This window comes from Diadema antillarum, unplaced genomic scaffold, assembly GCF_040938485.1.
Source record: "Diadema antillarum isolate AM-2024a unplaced genomic scaffold, OU_Dant_1.0 seq00001016_RagTag, whole genome shotgun sequence".
NCBI lineage: Eukaryota > Metazoa > Echinodermata > Echinoidea > Diadematoida > Diadematidae > Diadema > Diadema antillarum.
This window is the reverse complement of record NW_027271851.1, coordinates 25,289-46,022: the sequence shown is the minus strand read 5'-3', so window position 1 is coordinate 46,022 and position 20,734 is coordinate 25,289. Positions and strand designations below refer to the sequence as shown.

General features: G+C 38.3%; 1 long non-coding RNA gene across 1 annotated transcript; it reads left to right on the top strand.

The window, feature by feature from the left end:
* Window positions 1-13,525: 13,525 nt before the first annotated feature.
* Window positions 13,526-16,179, top strand: LOC139742717 (uncharacterized). Its single transcript, XR_011711717.1, has 4 exons — window positions 13,526-13,766; window positions 14,219-14,365; window positions 15,113-15,205; window positions 15,849-16,179. It is a non-coding gene; the product is annotated as an uncharacterized lncRNA (long non-coding RNA).
* The last annotated feature ends 4,555 nt before the right edge of the window (window positions 16,180-20,734 follow it).

Here is a 20,734-nt window from a genome sequence, read left to right as displayed (position 1 = left end):
AACCCGTGTTGATTCCTGGTGGATCCCGGGGACTACGATACGGCAGTGGAAAATTTTTGGTCATGTTCAAAATTTTCTCACGGATTTCAATTCCATATTGCTATCCGAATTGACCCGGTTCGAACCGCATTGACTAGCATTGACCCGCTGCAACCCGCAGCGTAAAACCGTGTGGACCCTTGCCGTATACCGCATTGCCTTCATGCAACGGATGATGACACGGTTTACATCCGGGTCGGTACGGGTCGAAGCGGGTTGACACCCGGGTCGATAGGGGTCGAAAAGGATTCAGTTAAGGATTTAAAGCGGATTTATACGGTTCTCTACGGTTCTCTACGGATCGAACCGGGTCGATACGGGTTTAATTCCTTATGGACCCGGTTTGTGAAATCCGGCCGCGTGTGACTGTAACATAAATTACCCTCCATTCCGGGACTAATCCGGCTCATTTTTACCCGGATCAAATCCGTTTTGTGACCCGACCGTGTGTGACTCTAGCATTATTAAAACTTACTAATACTTACTATTGTACGCCGTTTCAGACGTTCCGTCGATAATGTGAGAGCGAAGGATATGAGGTCGCATGTGACTTGTATGGGTGACTGTCCAATAGACTACCTGATCCTGTCGATCATATGCGAAATCTGCGGCACTCCCTGGAAATGTACGGTAGATCGTGAAATTCACTTTCGTTATAATAATAGGCACTGACACGAGGGTTTGGAATTAACTCTTGGTTATCTCGTGCAGCTTGTTCGGCCTTCCAGTGTGCAGCATATAACATTTCTCCGTTGCTTCACGTTCTGCAATAGAATATTCTATTCAATTCAGTTCAACTTCATTTTCATTTCCATCAAATAAACTGGGAAATTATATACATTGCATTAGCAGAACATAATTATTTCTAATGAATTCAAAAACGTAAATTAACAACATACATGTGATTATGAGTAACAACATAATTGTATCTTTTAAGGTATATACATAATACATAATACGGATGAGAATGGAAATAGAGGGTACCACTAAAAAGCAAAGCTTGTACGATATGGGACCCTCAGAAAATACATAAGAGAAGGAATAATGACTTACTAAAACTACAAAGATATACACCGCCGGCGCCACGTTTTCAAAAGTGGGGCCCACTTCCGGGTTTATATGCTAACAAACGAAAAAAAAAAGTCTCCTCTTTCTCATTCCACTTCCGGGTTTCTTCAATTGACAAGCTAATATTTCGGACAGTGATTTGCTGCCCTGTCAATGTGGGACAAATATTTTGTTTTTGAAACACAATATACGTATATGGTTCATAAAGATTTTGCGAAATCTTTCTAAATCTTTCTAATATCTAACTTTCTAAATCTACTCGCTCTACCCATCAACCCGTTTCATCAGTAGGTATATTGTGTTTTTTTTTTCTTGCAATATTATTCATATTCAGATATTCCTTACAACGTGTTTTCCCCATCTATTTTTTTTTTCAACAAAACTGTAAACAATCATGAACACAGAATGAGATTGGAATGCAAAACGTGTATGTGATTGTATGGCTATGGCAAAGGTTATAGAAATAAAAACTGTGTCACATATGTCTTTATGGACATAATTAACTTTGTTGTAACCAAAGAAAAAACAAGACTGTGTGATTTTTACTTGGGTTAACGAAAACAAATCAGAGCAACTACTAATTGCTGCTCTTAAAAGATACACACTGGTTGTGCCACATACATGAAATCAACGGGGGAGAAGAAACTTAACAGGCAGTAATATATGTACTACGGAAACAATATATACACAAGTTTAAAAGAGAAATACTAGTACTAGTGGGACATGAGTCGTCGAAAATGCTAGGGGCCAGTCAGACTATATATAGGAAGAGGTAATTTGCGTATGCGGAGTATGTGTGGATCAATAAATGGTGGTATTCGTGGTGTTTATGTCTATTGTTCAGGGTCATTGTAAGCACACACTCACATGCACATCATTAGTTCTTGTGTAGAGGGTTCAAATTTGACCAAAATCCGGAACTTTAAAATTAATCATGAATTTAACGAAACTGATTAATGGTCTCATATTCAAATCTCCTCCAACTAAATTGTACGCTATTCAGCTATTACTCGTATCAATGACATTGTTATCTGATGCATACAGTGCGTATCATAAAAAAAAAGGTTAATCCAACTTTGGAGGGCTACTATATTTCTTAATTCTCAACTATGAAGAGCTCAATGTTACTTGTGAAGAAAGAAGAACTCTTCCTCTTTCCATTGGTACGTAATTATGTTGAAAAGAAAAATTTATGACTGAGAACATGAACTTTAATAAAGTCAACAACGACAAATTGCACTTTTTCCGAGTTTGAGTGTCACATGAAGGAACGATGAATGTCTCACCGGATGGATGAGATCTATCAATGAAAGTGGTCAGCATGCGTGACTGCAAGTTTTTGTTTAGGGTTTCTTCTTACATATCGTCAATAACTTTCAACACGGCCATGTTTTTTTTTTTTCGATAACTTTGTCACTCCCACAAAGGTTAGCCCATGATCCATTTTCTCCCTTCAGATTCAAAACATAGTTTGTCGCTATATACGAGCTATGTGTTGAATATGAACAGAGAAAATTGACTGTGTGGGTTTGGCCTTAGTGGTGGGAAAGACCAAGTTATCAGACGGCTACGTGGCCATGTGGCAGGTTTAATATGGACCATAAAATGTTAGAAGAAATCCTGAACACAAACCTAAACACAAACGTGCATTCGTACAGGCTGGCCTGTTTATTTGGACATTTCCATTGACAGATCTCATCCATTCAGTGAGATATTCATTGTTCCCTCAAACTTGGAAAAAGTGCAATTTGTCATTGCTGTCTTTAAAGTTCATGTGCTCAGTCATGTGAGACATTTTTCAACATAATTAGGTACCAATGGAAAGAAGAAGAGTGCCTCTTTGTTTTTTTACAACCAACATTGTGCTCTCCATGGCTGACAATTAAGAAATGGTAGCCATCCAAAGTTGGATTACCTTTTTTTTTTTTTTTTGATACGCACTGTAGTTTTCGAACTACTAAGGATCAAAAGTGGGAAATGTTTTTTGTAACACCTAGTATTGTCTGTCTCCACTAATCAGTTGGTTTTCACAGAATAATTGTTTGATTATTCACCACCAGATACATACAGGAGAAGTTTTGTCTGGTTCATTTCCTGCCATTTCATGTCATGTTCTGTCATGTTCTTTCATGTTTCGTATGTTGTTCATGTTTTGTGTTACGCGTACCTGCGGGCTTTTTCCGTCTGGGCTGACATGAAACGAGTTCCCGAAAGGGCGGCCGATTCATACGCTTTACAACGGGTTCAAATTCACTACCGTCTGCGCCGATTAGAAGTTGGCATGAGGCAGAATCCGCAACGAGATACCGCACACCCACTGTGCGTCCCAAATGTGTCGTTCATGGAAGGGCGAAAACATACAAACAGTCAATCAAATACACAGATGATATCCTCCACGGTCCTTTCGTGTCATCTAAGCTTTAAAAGAAACCAAACCCCAAAGAGAAATATGGATTGAGTGAAAGCAGCAACATTAGTAGAATATCACATCAGTGAAAGTTTGAGGAAAATCGGACAATCGATGCAAAAGTAATGCATTTTTAAAGTTTTGGTGTTGGAACCGCTGCATGAGGAGACTATATTTGAGTTTATTTGAATTTACGGCATCATGTGTGGACAAAATATGACGTCATGAAATCGAGAAAGATGATAGTATTGATCCATTCAACGAGGCGCAGCCGAGTTGAATGGAACATTCATCTTTGACCTCATGAAATATACTGACCATTGCACCCATAAACATTCATTAATTGTATACTTTCTATAGTTAGGCTTGCAATCCCACAATGCCCTCAAATAAAAAAATTGTGGCAGTTCTTTCTCTAACAGTTTTGCCTTTCAAAAGCATTCATGCATAAAGCGTTCATTGCTGCATGGATGGGATGTCTTTGGCGTATAAAGGAATGTCGTCTGCGAAATCGAAACATAACCCATATACTTTTTGATTTTCCTTTTTGATGTCCTGGCCTATGTGTTTAGGGGCGAGGAGGGGAAGTGTTCATTGAAAATTAAACAACTCATGGATATGGGCTGGGGTAAGATAATGAGAAAAGGCTCACCTACAATGCCGACAATCACCAGAGAAATTGTCGCTCTCATGTTGGCACTGCTTTCGTGAGATTCGAAGACACACTGTGAATTATTCAAACACATTAACATTGCAAAGAATATTGTTTTTGCTTTCCACCCAACTAAGTCATGGTAGATGGGGTAAAAAATGGAAAGTGCCATATTACATGGAATCCAAAATAATTGCCAATTCTAAATACTCATCTCATTTAATGAATATAGACACGGTACTTTTCCTGCAAATTTGTAATATGACAGAAACGAGGATTCTTGCTTGGTACATTACTTTGTAAAAGTTTTTGATATTTTTTTTTTTACGAAAGACTTAACGAGAGCAAAGAAGAATGTAATTCATAAAGAAACTCCCAACATAACTATATCTGTCCTAGCCTTATAGCAGGCTTTGCATAATGGCACAGCTGTTCTTTAATTCCTCTAGAATTCGGAAAGCATGCATACGTTTTATACAACAAAACATTTTACATTTTGCAATGTCATCATAACCTGACACAAAATGAACACACAGACCTACCAATTCGAAAAGTATATCCAACTTAAAACTAAATCTTTCACAGGATGAACATATTATTCCAAAAAGGATTTGTAAGACTTACCAAAAGGAGCTTTTGAGTAGAGTAGAAGAGAGCAAATCCACAACACGAGAACTTGTGGAACCTCAAACTCAGGACGGATCTTTAATGAAAGAATCTGTAATGAATTTGAGCATAATAACATATCAAATCACCGAATTCTAAGCAAGGCTTTATCTGTTTGTCTTTTGTTTGATTGTTTGTTTGTTTGTTTGTTTGTTTGTTTGTTTGTTTGTTTGTTTGTGTGTTTGTGTGTTTGTTTTTTGGTTTGTTTTGGTTTTTTATAGGGGGGTAGCAGGGCACTACGTGGCTTCATGGGAAACTGCGGGAAACACGAGAAGAGCAGGACGAAATCAATTTTCATAGTCAAACATGAATTATCATATCAATCACATTGACATAAATATGATATCTTTACAGATATTCCTGATATATATACAGAGCAATAGACCATGGGGATTTAGAATACTGTAATATCTATACATTATTTATTGTAAGCTGTGACAGAGAAGTATGCCTCCAGTGAGCGAACCTATACCTTCGAGCTGACTACCGTCATCGGAGATTTCTTCCCTTACTGATTACCAAACTCAAAGCAAGGCTGGCTGTAAATGCTTTCGAAGTTTCTGAGTTTCTGAAAAAGAAAGCAAGCATTTTGTTCCTTATTACTGTTAACTCATGTTTGTGTGCCGTTGTAACCATGATACGTGTTCATTCCCGATACTTTACATTCACAGTCAATCTGATAGTAGCCAGGAACTTATCATTAGAACTTCATGAGCGCGTGATCTTGATAGAGTAAAACGTTCCCTCACTTTGAATGTTATTATAATGTAACCTTTCGGGTAAAGTACGTCCTAAGTATCTTTTTTCCCTGTGAGTACCACGTTGAAACAAAGCGGCAAATTCAACTTTTTACTAAACGTGCTCGTAATTTAGCGTGATATTCAACTTTTCTCCCACGATGGCCTTAATTTTAAACAACACAATTATGCAAATTAACTTTTTGGCTTAAAGTTAAGAGACTGAAATCAAGAAAGAATTCATATTAAAGGTGTTTGAGACTGTAGTATGAGAGGCAGGTGACCGCTTTATGAATGATGCGCGTAAGCCGTTGCTCGAGATTGATGTATTTCGTCAAACGAAATAATCAAATATTTTTTGATTAGCTGCAACTTTTTAATGAACGTATATGAGATATGAATGTGCTATATTTATAACACTCTCGTTCCTCTGTGAATAGCAAAGTTATAGTGTAACTTTCTTAATGAATGTATCTGATAGATAAGATAATAAAAGCTAGGATCAAAAACTGGCAAATTTACATTCATTTCAACTATAGTTCCAACTCTTGCCGATGCATAATGCAATGTATATGTTTTACCGAACTTGATAGCAAAAGGTAGTTCCTTATCACAATCATTTTTGAAGTTTCTCATTGCATTAAGAAAGATATGCTTTGACTGAAAGATCGGCGCCAAGTTTCTTTATTATTGTTGCATTATTTTGTGGTTTTACATGGTAACTTAAAAGGAAGGATGTCCTCTTTCCTACCAGAGACGAAGTTTCCAGCTTTCGGCAGTGATGAATGTAATATCATTTTTAGAATGATACTATAGCAGATAGGTCATGTATTTTTGACCGAAAGCACCACCTTGAAGTCGCAATCAGCGTTTTCATTCACACTGACAGGATAGCTCAATGCGAGACAGTTATTATTGTTATTATTTCACCACTTTTGATAGCTCCCTGCCAAAAGATATGACCTTACTGGCCCGTATTCTGCTAAAAACTTAAACCGAGTTCGATGTTTGGTCACCGCCTGAGCTATCTCACCGCCCCACACACATGTTGTGTGTGAATGCATTTTAATACTTTTGGTAATCTTGGCAAAATTGTATATTAGCTCGTGGTAACTACGTTTTGAGTATACAATCAGGAGTTATTGAATTTGATATAAGATATTTCTGGCTGGGGCGTCACCAGCTTTTTTTCAAGGGGGGTGCGTTTTGACACTAAATGTAACCAAGGAGGTACTACCTCCTTGATGTAACGAGATTTTTTGGACAGACATTTGGAACATAGGAAGCTCTCAATCCCTAGACTTTTACGGGTTTTTTGAGGGAAGCCAAGCAGGGAAAGGGCACCGGCGTATCTAGGATTTCATCTTGGGGGGGGGGGGGGGGTGTTAGTATGCGAGGGAGCGAGCAAGGGGGGGGGGGGGGGGGTGGGTGTGAAAGTGCATGAAGTGCATGTTAAAGCAACATGCCCTTCCACACCCCCCTTGCTCGCTCCCTCGCATACTAGCACCCCCCCCCCCCCCTCCCACGGTGAGAACTTTTTGCATTTTGATGTTGTAAATGGTGCAATTTGATGAAGGCTTTTTGCGTGTTTTCATCGACTTGAAACAGTCCCACTTGTTTAAGGTAGCAGTATATTTTGATGGAAATTGTTGTTGAACAATGTGCCTATAAACTATATCATTTCATTAAACTTCTTGCATTGATTCTTACACTGATGTCATGAACGCGACCGAGCCCGAGCAAGCGGAGCGAGCGAGGGGGGAGGGTGTGGGAGGGGGCCAACCCCCTCCCACGGTTAGAACTGAAATTGCATTTTGATGTTGTAAATGGTGCAATTTGATGCATGTTTTGCTTGTTTTATCGACTTGAAACAGTCCCACTTGTTTGAGGTAGCACTATATTTTGATGAAGATTATTATTGAACAATTTGCCTCTAAAATAGTATCATCCAAATAAACTTCCTGTTTTAATATTTACACTGAATGTCATGAACGCGGCCAAGCAAGAGCGAGAGGAGTGAGCAAGGGGGAGGATGTGGGAGGGAGTGTCCCCCTCCCACGGTGAGCACTTTTTGCATTTTGATGTTGTAAATAGTGCAATTTGATGCAAATTTTTTGCGTGTTTTATCGACTTGAAACAGTCCCACTTGTTTAAGGTATCAGTACATTTTGAAGTAAATTGTTATTGAACAATTTGCCTACTATATAAATGGTATAATCTAAATAAACTTATAGTAATAATTCTTACACTGATGTCATGAACGCGACCGAGCCCGAGCAAGCGGAACGAGCAAGGGGGGGGGGGGGAGGTTGTGGGAGGGAGTTGTCCACAATGGATTATGGAATGACGGTGTGAAACGACAAATTACTGGCAGCAATATCAGGAGAATGGCGTAACGACTACATGCGAGCGAGCGGAGCGAGCGAGCTTGAAAATTTTGACATTTTACAGTCCAAAAATGCCGTTTGTAGCCATATTTTTTCGATTTGGAAAGTAGGGGGGGGGGGGAGGCGCACCGGGCGCAACTGCTGACAATTACAGGCAGCAACATCAGGCGAATGGCATAACAATTAAATGCGAGCGAGCGAAGAGAGCGAGCTCGAAAATTGTGACATTTTACAGTCCTAAAACTGCCATTTGGAGCTATATTTTGCGCAACTGCCGGCAATTACTGGCAGCAACATCAGGAGAATTGCATAACAATTAAATGCGAGCGAGCGGAGCGAGCGAGCTTCAAAATTTTGACATTTTACAGTTAAAAAAAAAACTGCCGTCTGTAGCTATACCTTTTCGCTTTGGAATTTAAGGGGGGGACACATCGGGCGCAACTGCTGGCAATTACTGGCAGCAATATCAGGAGAGCATAACGATTACATGCGAGCGAGCGGAACGAGCGAGCTCAAAAATTTCACATTTTACAGTCCAAAAACTGCCGTTCTTAGCCATATTTTTTCGCTTTGGAAATTAAGGGGGGGACACCGGGCGGAACTGCTGGCAATTACTAACAGCAACATCAGGTGAATTGCATAACGATTAAATGCGAGCGAGCGAAGAGAGCGAGCTTGAAAATTTTACATTTTACAGTCCAAAAACTGCCGTTCTTAGCCATATTTTTTCGCTTTGGAAATCAAGGGGGGGGGGGGCGCACCGGGCGCAACTGCTGGCAATTATTGGCAGCAACATCAGGTGAACTGCATAACGATTAAATGCGAGCGAGCGAAGAGAGCGAGCTTGAAAATTTTACATTTTACAGTCCAAAAACTGCCGTTCTTAGCCATATTTTTTCGCTTTGGAAATCAAGGGGGGCGCACCGGACGCAACTGCTGGCAATTATTGGCAGCAACATCAGGTGAACTGCATAACGATTAAATGCGAGCGAGCGAAGAGAGCGAGCTTGAAAATTTTACATTTTACAGTCCAAAAACTGCCATTCTTAGCTATAATTTTTCGCTTTGGAAATCAAGGGGGGGGGGGGGCGCACCGGGCGCAACTGCTGGCAATTACTGGCAGCAACATCAGGTGAACTGCATAACGATTCAATGCGAGCGAAGAGAGCGAGCTTGAAAATTCTGACATTTTACAGTAAAAAACTGCCGTTTGTAGCTATATTTCGCTTTGGAAATTAAGGGGGGGGGGGCGCACCGGGCGCAACTGCTGACAATTACTGGCAGTAACATCAGAAGAATTGCATAAAGATTAAATGTGAGCGAGCTTGAAAATTTTGAAAAACTGCCGTTTGAAGCTATATCTGGGTTTTTTTGTTTTTGTTTTTTGTTTTTGCTTTAGAAATTAAGGGGGACGCATCGGGCGCAACTGTTGGCAATTACTGGCAGCAATATAAAGAGAATTTAAATGCGAGCGAGCTTGAAAATTTTGACATTTTACAGTCCCCAAACTGCCGTTTGTAGGTATATTTTTCGCTTTGGAAATTAAGGGGGGGGGCGCACCGGGCGCAACTGCCGGCAATTATTGGCAGCAACTTCAGGAGAATGGCATTACGACCAAATGCGAGCGAGCGAGCTTAAAAATTTTGACATTTTACATTCCAAGAACTGCCGTTTGAAGCTATATTTTTTCGCTTTGGAAATTAAGAGGAGGGGGGGGGGAGGGGACGCCCGATGCGCCCCTCCCCCTGGATCCGCCACTGGTAGTCAAGGGTGTTGGTTTATGTCCATGACTTGGGGAGGTATGACCAGCGAGGTGGCGTCGAAGTGACCAAGCGGGGGAAGGATGTCTAAAATCTGCACTTTAGAGCATCCCCTGCTCCGTATCGTACGGATGTACAGTACGGTCGATAAAATAGAATACTAGTAGATATGTATAAAATCATTGCTGCCAGAACCAGGGGTGCGAATTGTTTTTGCCCACGAATTTTTTATTTCTTTTTTTAGTCCCTGGTGCAAACTGTAAAAAAAAAAACAAAAACATAGAAAAGAATAATTATTTAGCGTCCGGCGTTGAGGTCGCTCACTGACTGATTTTTTTTTTTTTTTTTTTTTTTTTTAAGGATCTGAAGGGGGGTGCGTTCGCACCCAACGCACCCCCCCCCCCCCCCCCCCCCCCCCCTGGTGACGCCCATGTTCTGGTCACATTGCCAAAATGTTCTTATTGTTTAAAACCTTGAAAAAGAAAATGGTCAGGTGAGTGAAATAGCTTTACTGAAAGAAAATCATCTGTACCTTTCCTTTACAATACTATACTATATTATGCTTTACTTTACTGATTCTTTATTTCAAAGTTAATCTGTTTCATTTAAATGAAAAAAAAAACATTGGAAAGACCATTTCCTACAAGTTTCGCGCTAAGAAAAATGATTTCATGTAACATAACAAGCTTTCATGGAGGAATCATATTGATAACATATGTAAAATTATATCACGTAACATTGGCGTAATGAATAGATTAAAATATTATCTTCCTCCATCTGCATTATTAACTATTTATTTTAGTTTGATATTACCTTATTTAAATTACGGGATTCTTGCTTGGGGTAATACATATCAGATGTTACTTGATAAACTTCTTTTATTGCAAAAGAAAGCGCTTAGAATTGTTTTTAATTTACATACCCGAGAACATACAGATGCTTTGTTTTCTGACCATAAAATATTAAAAGTAAATGATTTGTATGTGTTTCAACTTGGCCAATTCATGTTTAATTACAACAGTAACTTTTTACCTAAAATATTCCATGATTTATTTCATCGAAACAGTCATGTTCATAACTATCCCACGCGACGATCCGACGAATTTCATCTTCCATTAATGAGAACCGCACATGCCCAAAATACATTTCTTTATACCGGACCCAGACTTTGGAATGATTTAGATAATAGTTTAAAAGATTCCCCCAAATTTGTTACATTTAAATACAAACTCAGAAAATATTTACTTTCTACTTATAATCATAGATAATTTTAATTGTTTTGATTCATGCTTGAGCCTTCACCTGTCCTGATGTCGCAGCACTTGGCGTGTTCTGTGTGCAGACTTCTCTTCTTTCTTCTCTCCTCTTCCTCTCCTGTCTTTTGTTCTTCGTAGACTTGTATTGTTATCGTCTTCTCTCCTCTCGGTACTGTCTCGCGTCTTACAGTGTATATACGTGTGGGTAATCGAATGTGTGTACGAACGTGTTGTCCTTGTCATATTTTCCCGGTACACGTGGTTCAGTGAGCAGTGTCCGGGCATTAGCATTGGTATTCTATATATTTTTCCCAACCGGTGTATCTCAAAATAATTACATGTATATTATTATAGAATAGTATATGTGACCGTGCACCTCAAAACGAACATAAAGTCGCACACACTGATTTTGCGTGAGGACTGAAAATAAGTGAAATGGGTCAACCTAGTCGAACTTGACTTTTTCATATTTTCTGAAAGAGCGGGTCTTCTTTTACATTATGCTAAAATTTGGTATCTTAAAACGGGCAGGAAAGTGTGTTTTTTAGCAGTTTATCTCGAACATTTTTGGTAGAATAGTGTGATTAGGTGTGTCTTTAGAATTCTTTTTTTTCCATTTCTGAAAAACCATGTCCACACTCTTCACTTTCAACTCTAATAACTTTTGAAAGGATAGTGCTACTGCTTTGAAAGTTGGCATTAATCATGGACAGAATGTGTTAGTGAGGCATGCTTAATTTCAGTTTAATCTAATAATCCCTTCATTGTTGTTACTCTGGTGGTTTACTTCCTGTTGTTTGTCCCATTCATCGCACAGCCAGCACGGTTTAGTACTCTCTAAAAAATTTCGAGTGAATAATTCACTCCTCGTAAGGAGTGAATAAAATTTCACTCGATTAAGAGTGACTTTCACTCGTTGTCGAGTGAATTTCACTCTTGTAACGAGTGAAATTTGTGTGAAACCTATTCGCCGAGTGAATTCCGAGTGAAAATTAAGCCGAGTGAATTCCGAGTGAATACATAATTAAACGCATTTGGCTAGGCCAATAGGAATTGAGAATTCCCTTGTCATGTGTTTACTCTAAGCCAATCACCAGCCGCAATTTCCCCTGGCTTGGGCGCGGGCATGGTTTACCTGAAGAGTGACGCGTCGCCTGTGCGTGGACTGTGTGCAATTGCGTGCATGCTGTGTGTGTGCTAGCTGTGCGTGTATTATGCATAGGATCACAGATTTACGTGCGTGTGGTATTCGTGAGAATCAGAGCCTAGCTGGATGTCGTGATGGACGTGAGAAAATTTCTGTCTTCAAATTGAGTGGGGCGGAGATATCATTCACATTTTTGAAGGTAAGCAAACCATAAAAGACCGATCTAATTGTAACTTGTTGAGTTTTTCCAGTATTACGGGCTAGTCTAACGTTATACCTCTCCGTAAACGAACATGTAAGTTGCCTTACGAATAACCCTGGGCCCGGGGCTTTCCTTACACAGTTAGCTATGGGGCTGGTCGAAGAACACCTTACGAACAGCTAGTTGTAGAATCCGAGGCCGAAACTCAACTGGTGGGTGTTGGGATGTAATAATACGTTGAGTCTTTAATTGTACACGTTGGGATCTAGGGCTTGAACTATTCGCGGACTATGTAAAGTCTTTAACTTTCTTAGAAACTAATTTTCAAACAAAATAGACCAGTTAATTTGAGTTCTGATTTCAAAAAAAAAAAATGAGTGATGAGTGAAACGTTGGTCGTTATAGCCATTGAATTGACATTGTACAAGCATACTCATCACACAGAGATTAATGTAGTCGAGTGTAAATAAAGATAGAACTTATAAATACTATAACTGTTACTAAGCTGTGCTAAAGCAAGCGCCTAGCGCTAGACACGTACTCTACATTGCTATTGTCGAGTTGACAGCCGAATCACTGACACTGTGTTGCCAGATGAGATGGTGATCTCGATCAGTACGGTAATGAAAAATGGTGAAATTTGGTGATTTATGATTATTGTTCATTATATACACTGTATGTAGTAAAAAGGACTTTTATTTGCCACTACATTCGAGTATCCAAACAGCTGGGAGAGATACTAGTACCACGTACACTCCCACGTCATGTGTGGTGATCATCTACTACTGTACTACTAGGTAAGAAGTACGATGCGTGTACTGTTCGTGTTAAGTGTTGGTCCACTGTGACATATCACACTTCTAGCTGAAGATCAGCGTGCTCATCACACGTCATGGAGATCGATCCCCCTTGTAGTAGACGATGACGGGTACTATGTTTCAACATTGTTTTTTTTTATGAAAGTTACAGGTGACCTTATTAGGTATTGAAATTTGGCAGAGATCATCTTTGGGTCTTTCTAACGTTAAATATGCTGATGTAGCTAAAAAAGTAATTAGGCCTACTAGCTTTTGTATTGGTGCTCACTTAGTATTTGTGTGGACAAGACAACTGCATATTGTCTTGTGGAAATGATCGAGTTCTAAATCCATTTCTGAACCTTGTGTTTTCATACTTTCCTCCAGCTTTAGATATATGACAGCTCTTTGGGAGTGGTGGTGATTTAAAGGAACTCGGTGTAGGGGTCATCATTTGGAGCACAAAGACGGATATTGATAGCTGTACAGTCTCTGTCACACGAAGAGGGTGCAGATCACCAGATTGCAAAGTACCAGATGTGGTCAACGACTAGCCATTGAATTCAGGGTTGACGAATGCTGGAAACACCGGGCCAACATCAGCGAAGGAGCCTCTGAGATATGGACTTCCATTGCATTAACCCTGCTGTAAGCTATTCTGTTGTTTTTCACGATGATTAATGAAGGGAGACTAGTTTGAAATTGATTGACATTTATTTTACATTCTAGAGTCTCAGTAATTACATAAGAGGCTACATTAAGAGACTGAATGCTTGGCTGGTTTTATTTTGTTTGAAGAAATGATTTTCAAGATACTTCATGGAGCAGTTTTGGAGCTGTCCTTCCCTCTGAAAATGGATTTCTTGACAGGTTAGTACTTGTATTTAAGAAAAAATGTGTACTGGGTACTTGCCGTATCGACAGAAGTGAAAACCATGTTATGGTCAGTCTTGATTTGTGTAAGTAGAGCTGTTGCTTATGTCAAATATGTATGTTGAATGATTTTGCACTTCAAGTTTATAATGTAAACTAGAGGGACCTACTATCCTCATGCCATTTGTATGATTCATAAAACCATTAAATTTTACTTATTTGCCCAGGAATTCAACACACACACATCACTTCAAGGGGGAGGAGATACTTCAAAAGCTGAGGGAAGGAGTTCTGACTGTTCCGAGGAGACATCTGCACATCCAGATCATTGTAGCATATTTATTGTTGAAAATGGAAGCAGAAAACTGTACAGCGTAAGTTCAATTATTTAAGATATTATTATTATAATTATTGAAAATTGGTCTGGAATACCAGTTTCCCATTGTCATGTCTTGTACTACATTTCCATCCAATATATAACAATGTAATTTGCCTGTTCATTTTTTTTAATTGTCTTCTCAAGTATAGAGAACAACAGACTAAAATTTGCCCCCCCCCCCCCCCAAAAAAAAAAGAAAGAAAGAAAGAAAGAAAGAAAGTAGAAGGGACCGGTAAGTATAACATTGTTAATGAAGTGATGGTTATAGATTTAAAAATAAAGACTGATATACTTGTATGAAACATGTAAACAGAGTTAACGTACAAGACTCCACGCTGACTTATTTTCTTGGTAGCCCCATCAGGCCACATGTATATTGATTTGGTAATAGTCCTAATACTTATGATATGATCATCACAATGATGAATAAAAAAGTTGGAGTTGATGTGCCATGAAGTTCAATGGATAATCACATCTTGTATAAGTTTTTCTACTAACTGTGCACATTCACACTTAACCTATATGCATGAAATTTTCATATGTATTAACTGATATCTGGCTCAAGTAGCAATAAATGTACTTGAAACAGTGGTACTGAATAGCAATAGAAATTAATGCCAAGAAAAAAACATAAAAATAGTTCAGTCCCTTAAAAGATTAAGATGAGGGCCAAATGTTTGATGTTATATATTTGCGTCGTATAATATGATTAACATTCTTCTTGCTTTCTTTTTAAATTCAGATACCCAAGTAGTGAGCAAAAGACGTTGTAGCCAAGGCAGTTGCAATGCAGTACCCCACTTTGTGAGACGCCACACAAGGTGCAAAAGGACATGTAAGTTTATACTCATAAGTTTATGTGATCTACAACTTTTTTTAGCCCTTTTTAGCAGAAAGCTTAAGTGACATACATGGTATCTTATTCATCTAGCTTGCAAAAACTTCAATATTTTCAACTTTTCTCCAGAGCTAGTGGACAGAATTAAGCAGCCAAACTAGGAGTTGATCATCCTTGTTTAGTTAGGGGGCAAGGACCCAAAGGTTTTCAGGTCATGGGCATTACCCCCCCCCCCCCAAAAAAAAAAAAAAAAAAAAAAAATGGCCTTTACAGGGAAATTGCATCTATTTCTTAATTAAATCATTGTGCAAATATACAGGCAATGTGGGGACTTTTTATAACCTTTGATGTACCTTCTCATAGATGTCTAAAAAGTTTGTGTGCAGATTGGCCTGATTCCATGACTTAGGTTCAATGAACGATAACTTTAACGTAACGTAATGTAACTTGATAACCTCCAACATGCCAGTTGTGCCGTTCATTTATGATAAACCTGTTCTCGTTTTCTTCCATAAGAGTGCCACTACATGTATTTCTACTGCTACCAGATCTTCATCAGTTATAGTCAACTCTGTGCCAAAGTCAAATTTGTTGAGACTCAAGAAAAAACTTTGACTTACAATGCATTCTTATATTTCAGGAGTATACCTGTATGGCAAGGATCATGGATTCATTGAGTATCGTTTGAAGACCTTGAGGAGCTATGACACCACTCATCACCTCAGGCAGAGAGAGAGAGAGAGAGAGTAGTTGCAGCTCCCACCAAGCCCCTGACCGAGCACCATTCCAACGTAAGATTAGAAGCCCAATGAGAAGAGACAGCTACCATCGGTGTATAGGTCTAAATACCCTTGCTCTTTTTCCTCTTTTGAGATACAGTATATGCTCCTCTGACGTTGGAACTTACATTCTTGTTGAAGAGTCAGCCTCATCAGGCTCAGCGGTAGTTTAGCATGAAGCTGTTACCAGGATGTACTGCAGACTTCACCATAAAAAGTAGAACAGGACTCGCCGATGAAAAGAGTTTCTTAATGCTTTAAATTGTTGATTGTTGTACTAGTAACTGAAAATAGTTTTGACTTATATTGTCAAGAAAAAATCTCCTCTTCATGGCCACATGTTAATCAATACATTCATCTGTGAGGTGTTCCAAGCATATCAAAGAATGTTTGGCTTGGCATTCCGCATGATACGAACCTGGCTGCGCTCATGATTAAGCACCCCCTTCTCTCCAGGCAATTCTAACTTGCTTGAATAAAGTCTTTTTATGGTCTCATATTCAAGAGAGAAGTTAACTGTTGACAGACACTTGCATGTAATTTTTTCGATCTTATTAATTTTTTTTTTTTTGGGGGGGATGCTACAAATAGCAGCTAAATAGTAGAATCTTCCAATGGTCATCCATGCTCTTGGGATGAAGATCATGTCTCCATGTTGTGATTAAGTTACCACATACATTTGTCACCCCTTTGATTAACATTGATGCAGCACAATATGCATGTGCTCAAATTTATTGCATCCATCTTCTTTGGAGTAGGGGGAAAAAAAATAAACAAAATTGATGGGAATCATTGATCCCTCGGGTTACGGGACCCAGAGTTATTTTGTACATTTTCACCTCTATGTAATTGATGTACTGTACTTTGAAAAACTTGAGGGTAGAAGCTCAACTGGTTCAACTTCTTTTTCCACAAAACATCTGCAGCCCATCATTGATAAATATATGGCGTTGGAGTAGATGGAGCCAAATAGATTAGTTCACTAATGTGCCAAGTCAAACTTATGGATAATTCTTCCCTTGACCTCGTAACAAATTATTAAGATAACCTGCAACTGACAATCATATTTTGATGTGGGTAATTCCATGAAGTTGGGGCAGTGTCCATGTAGCATCATGATATTCAAAAAATACATTTCAGCATAACTCAATATTAATTATGCTATACATTTTTTGTTTGTAGGCTTTGCATTTGCATTGAGGCCACACATTTTCCTGGAAATTTTGTGCCATTCAGACTCGATTTTGATGAAGTTATTAAACAATATGAAACAGTGTCCTGTAGCATCGTGATATTTTAAAATTTGGTCCTAAGAGACAAATAATGGCAATTAGCTTGACCAAAATTTGATGCAATATGCATTTACAAGATATGAATGAGATAGCTAAATATCTCAAATTTGCTGTACACAGTTTGAATTTTAAAAGAAAATCACAAAATGTATCATGATGCTATGCGGTGTCCTTTTTTGCAACATTTGGTGGCCACCGCTTAGCATAGTGACACATTGTGTAATTTTCTTGTAAAAGTAAAACGGTGGAAAGGAGGGTTAAGATATTTAGCTGTCTGACTAATCTAGTAATTATGCATATATCAAACTTTGGTCAAGCTAATTGCATTGATTTGTCTTTTAGGATCAGATTTTAACTATCACGATGCTACATGGACGCGTCACGATGCTACAGGACACCGTTACATATCGTTTTAATAACTTCATCAAAATTGAGTCTGAATGGCACAAAATTTCCAGGAAAATGTATAATCTCAATACAAATGTAAAGCCTATAAACAATATATGTATAGCATAATTAGTATTGAGTTATGCTAAAATGTAACACTTTGTGCCCCAACTTCACGGAATTACTCTATAGAGTGTTTGCAGTGATGTCACAATTGCCCACCATAATGAAGTCAATTGCCTAAACTGACTAGAAATCAAGCCTGCATACAAAAGCTGCAGCAATGTTTACTTCAGGGAAACCTAAGGCAAAAGAACACCTTTGTTAGAGAGGCATGCATGAGTGAATATTGATCGCCTTTGCTATGGAAGCCACCATTATGGTGGCCAACATGAAATCACTCTATAAGAAATTCAGTTTGCATGCATTAGTTGTTGCTACATCTGGCAAAACTCAGAAGGATTAAAAGTATTCAATATTGTACAATGATGCCTTATGTAAGTGAAGAAGATCAATGATATGATGCATGTTGTGTCAACTGTATTGATTGCAATTCTTTTTCCATAAATAGTAGGCCCGGTTGAGGGGGGGGGGGGGCTACGAGCCCTCCTCCCCCTTTGACATTCCATGCCAAATTTCATGAAGGTATGATTATTTTGGGGGGTTATTGATTGTAATCAATAACATAAATATTTTCATGCTGAACGTGTCGCTGACAAATTTCATTGAAAAGGCAGCGAAAATCAAAAAGTAAAAAACAGAGAAATACATGAGTAAATAGAAAAAATAGATACTTCAGAATTTTTTGATGGCACATTTTTTTTTTCTCTTACATTTGCTATGGACACTAAAAAGAATATTTACACCAAAAAAAATGTGCCTTTTTGGAACTTTACAGCAAATGGTCTGATTCATGCTCAAATTAGCATAATTTAGCCAAGTGACTTTTTTTTTTGAAAATCAATATTACCTTTTTATAAATTGTGTCACAGGCAATTTGTGTGTGGATTTTGTAATGATCGCACAGTTGATGGCCGAGGTCTGGGGGGGGGGGGGGGGGGGGGGTTCCAGGGAGGCCCCCCTCTGGCTCTATCATCTACATAAATACCCCACCTAAAGACTTAAAGTCAAGACCATGCTTCTCTGATCGAGTATGTTTAGGTGTTTGTACAATGTACTTGTAGAGCATAATATAGATAATGGTGACTAAACTTTGCAAGTCTTTTGTAGCTTATCATTGAACATGCCATATTCACTTGTAGTCGAAAATTAAACATGTTCAGGAAGGGTACTTGTAAAATTTGTCACTTTTGCACAAACTTTATGAATTTGGCATATTTTCAGGGAAATGTGTGATGTTAATATTTCAAGAGTTTGTTCACAAAAACTGATAAGTCCATTTTTTGAGATTTTGAAGTACAGTCTCTGTCATAAAGTACAAAATAATACATTTTAAATGATATATTGGTCACTACATATAAAGGTACATTTTTGAAGTTATGATCAAAAGAAGCAAACATTTTCTTATTATTCTCTACATTTTTCTTGACCTTAAATCACAAATATCTCCATTTGGCACATATGGACTTATCAGTTTTTGCAAACAAACTCTTCATTTGTAGAGGTTTGGGAATGACAGCTAGAATAGCATATTTACAGGGACTTTGTGATGATTATGGTGACAGTTGTTCTTAAATGATAAAAATATGTAAAATTATTATTGGCCACATAATTCATGGAAAACCAGATACTCAGCACATGAAGACTGTTTGTAATGGTGTACTGCTCTGTAGTTGAAGTGTAGATATTTCAAGAGGTATATTCCTTTCTTTTTTTCAGGTGATCCAGTGGACATCACACATTTATGAAATAATAAAATAGAGAATCAGCTCATAAAAAAAGCATAACATGCGTAGCATTTAGTACATTATCTTCTTATATCCCCCTCAATGCTACTTAAAGAAAGAATAAATTAATAAGAAAGAATGAAACTACAGCCATTTGGATTACTAGCTTATATTTATTCAGTTTCATGTATTGATCCAGCTCGGGTAGGAATGACTTTCAAAACTGGAACACAAAGTTGGCAATGCACTGGGCTACCAGTGGTGGATGGTTTGTTTCAAAATACATGCATTAATATTAACAAATATCTATATTATGAACGTTACTTTTTGTTTTTGTTTGTATTAGTTTGATTGGTATTCATTATCCAGAAATGGCTCCAGACCACCTACATTATTCCCAAATCCATCACCATATTGTCACTTTTTCTTCCAGGGTTGAATAACTAGTGCACTGATTGCTGTGATAGAGATGTGTGCTCATGTAGAGTGTAATTCCGTTTGGGATTGAAAAAAGAATGAAAAAGGAGTGAAAAACCTCCGGAGTAACAAAAGAAGAGGGAAATACAATAGGAGTGAATTGAGAGTGAGAAAGGAGTGAATATCCAAGCAGAAATATTTCCGTCTTTTTTCACTCCTGGAGTGAAAAAGGAGTGAATATCCAACCAGAAATATTTCCGTCTTTTTTCACTCCGGAGTGAAAAACGACTGACAAAAGAGCGAAATACGACAGGAGTGAATTTAGAGTGAGAAAGGAGTGAACATCCCACCAAAAAAAATTCCGTCTTTTTTCACTCTCTTTTGGAGTGAAATTTCTGTTCACTCGAAATTCACTCCACTTCTAGTGATCCTTGACGTCACTACCAAGGGGAGTGAAAATCGAGTGAAAATTCACTCTTTCTTTTTTAGAGAGTAAAGATTAAGCGCTTGAATAGACACTGTACTTCAGAGCTCTTTTCTCAGTTCACACTTTTCCTGATTTGTGCTTTCTTTCCAATATTTAGATAGGTTTGGAGAGTCCACTTGATTTGAGTTATACATCATTTAAAAGCTTAAAGTCTGCTCTTTCAGAATATGGTCTTAACTAAAAATTCATGTCTGGCGACTTTTTGTTTGTTTTGAGGTGCAGGGTCACATATAATTTACTCATTATTTATCTAGCGATCCACGTCCGACAAGCTTTGCTTTTTAGTGGATCACTATTTTCCATAATCGAATTTATTT